Source organism: Octopus bimaculoides, chromosome 2 (assembly GCF_001194135.2).
Source record: "Octopus bimaculoides isolate UCB-OBI-ISO-001 chromosome 2, ASM119413v2, whole genome shotgun sequence".
NCBI lineage: Eukaryota > Metazoa > Mollusca > Cephalopoda > Octopoda > Octopodidae > Octopus > Octopus bimaculoides.
The window spans coordinates 151,531,893-151,534,996 of record NC_068982.1 but is presented as its reverse complement, the minus strand read 5'-3'; positions in this window follow the sequence as shown (position 1 = coordinate 151,534,996).

Sequence of the window (3,104 nt, the reverse complement as noted above, 5' to 3'; positions counted from 1 at the left end):
ACCTCATGTAAGATGTAAAATGCATTTTTGCGTGTATTGGGGTTCTTTCTAACATCTTTTCATATTCATACTCTTTCAGTAATGGCTACATATCCATGCGATTTGAAACGTAATTTATAGTTATAATTCTATGCCTAATACCTTCTCTTTAACTTCCTCTTTTGTTCTCTCAGAAACTTTCTGCACCCTGCCAGATCTTTTCTATACTTGGTAATGATCTTCTTCTGTCTACACAAATTCCTCTTTACATCTTCCATCAGATTTGTGTTAATCTATTTCTTAAATATTTCTTTAGATAATTACACACACGCACAGAATAAGCAGCTAGCCTCTTTGGAAGATACTGAGGAAACTCGAATATCCAAATAAATTTGACAATTCTTTGTCAATTGTATAACAGCGTGGAATCCAGGGTGAACATTGATGGGAATCTATCTGATCTTATTTCTGTAAACAATGTTGTCAAACAAGGCGATATTCCAGCGGCAACATTGTTTTCATTGTATTTTAAAATGGCGTTTATGACGGCTTTTAGTGGGTGTCCATGTAGACTATATGTTAGGTTTCATTCATCCGGAAAGCTTTTCAACATAAGATGCCTCGGTGCTGATTCCAAAGTCATGTTGTCACTGCGAAGAGAATTTCTCTACCCAGATGATTGTGATCTCTTTACTCACACTCGAGAAGACAGGCAACGTATTATAGATTCCTTTTCCAGTGCTTGTCCTACGTTACGATTGACGCTAAATCTTTAGAAGATTATTTTCTTATGTGAGCCCGAGCCAGGAGGGCCATACTGGGAACCAGATATCCGAGAGTATAGTTAGAAGCTTCAGGTTTGTGTATCTTGGCAGCACCTTCAGTATATTGTGAACCTTTGACAATGAAAGCTCGCTAAGAATCAGCAAAAAAGGGATACTTTCAGAAAGTTGGAAAAGCGTTTCCGATCTCAACGTGGTATCTCTAAAAATACTAAGATGAAGATTTATATAACGAGCGCGTTGAGAACGAGGAAGTAGCCATTATATATATATATATATATAGATAGATAGATAGATAGATAGATAGATAGATAGATAGATAGATAGATAGATAGATAGATAGATAGATGTGTGTGCGTGTGTGTGTGTGTGTGTGTGTGTATCAAGGAGGGAGAAAAAAGTCAGCAACAAGACAAAGTACGTTTTGTGCTCCAGTAAAAGAGTAACGGACATGATTTGCAGGTTTATGTAAAGAAGAGTAGAACTAAAATTACAATACTGATAACAGGAAGGTAAATTCTACTGAAGTTGTATCTATTCACTAATACCGCTTAATACTAATAGGAAAATTAAGAACCACAGACAATCACTCAACCTCCACTAAGGCATATATCTAATTATTTGTATTTATGTAAGTAACGTTTATAATTGATAAGTATTAAAATAATTGCTATTGACAGATAATATTTTCCTTTATCAAATTTCATATGAGTTTTACAGTTATAAACACAAGTATGTTCAGAGGTTGCATAAATCGTGAAACCAACCAAAACGATGAAAAACATTTATTTCATCTTATTTAGATATAAAATACATATTTACTATTTATTTATGCACAACACAGCGTAAATCAGAACTAAAATATTTAATATTCAAGTTAATCGATTATACATACGCTGTTTAATGTGCTTATAGTTTATATGAACCTTATTTCATGTCTTGTTCTGCATGTTTGTATATCTTTAATGTATGTGTGCACGCGTATGTGTATTTATACCTGAGTGTATGCGTGTATACGTGTCTGTATATGTGTATGCCATGGAATATCTGAATAGAAGTAATGATTGAAAACAAAATATTTCGATATTTACTAAATGCTACTGTATTTTTGACAGTGTATATCCGGCGCTGTTCCAAATGTATAACCATGTATGGAAAGTAGCCATTAGATATATTACCGTATCTTAATTTGACCTCGTGCATGCTAATATTAGATTAATGTTTCAAATCTTGTTCTACAAATAGCCAATATGAATTAGTAATTAATTGTCTGATGATTGCAGATATAAGACTTCGACTGAATGAGCTATGATTAGTGCTGTATTGTGTCTAGTTTCATAACCTAATGTATGTATGGTTCAGATACCAAATCGAAAAGAGTGTCAGTGTATTGTTTTGGGTTTTTTTTTCCACGTGGAATACGATGAAAGGGAATTGTAACAGTGCTATACTAACACAGACACTTCCTCACCACATGCATAGAGCCATTACTCGGTTAGAAGTTTCATTGTGGTAAAATGCAAAACAGACAATTTACATAGTACCAGAATATCTAAAGTTGCCCTGGTTGAAAGGCAGCTACTAATGGCATAGAATTGATTTTAATACAGGTATATTCATTCGATTCACCAGAACACTTTCGGGGATCTTGTAAAAAGTTAAGAAATGAAATCGTTTTCGACTACGCTTGATTATATCAGGCATAAGCTACTTTAACCATCAGTTTTCATTCATAAATTATACAGAATCTTTGTGAGGTTACATTTTGTGACTGAGGTTTGTGTAACTATTGACCCTAAGATTTCAAAGAATATTGAACACTTCTTTCTAATCTAATATTATCTATTGACTTGTAAGTATAATTATTTCGTGGAAGTGCCTGTATGGACGGCCTATTAATGTTATGGACCCTAACATATTTTGTGCAACCATTCTCCTTTCAGTTAAGCACTTGAATGTTAGGTAATGTTAAGGGAACAAACTTGATACCAAGTCATATGCTTCTTTGACTGTTGTGCTCATAGCAATTAGATCAATGGTGCCATTACTGTCAGAAGGAAATCATTTCTCTTCAATTTGTAACAGGTTTTTGGCAAGCTAAAACGACTGATCCCCATAGAAATGGTGATTCAAATTTCTAAACTTTTGGAAGATTTCAACTTTGGTCCAAAAGGATAATGATTTAAAGTACGCACTTACTTCGGATTATGTTCCGTTAGAGATCACTTGCTTGTTTAATGGAATCCACTTGACAATGCCACTGCCTCTCCATCCATTTGGGCACTATTGTTCCCTATCCAGTATCTCCACATTTCTTTTGGTACCTATTATGCATTCACTTCA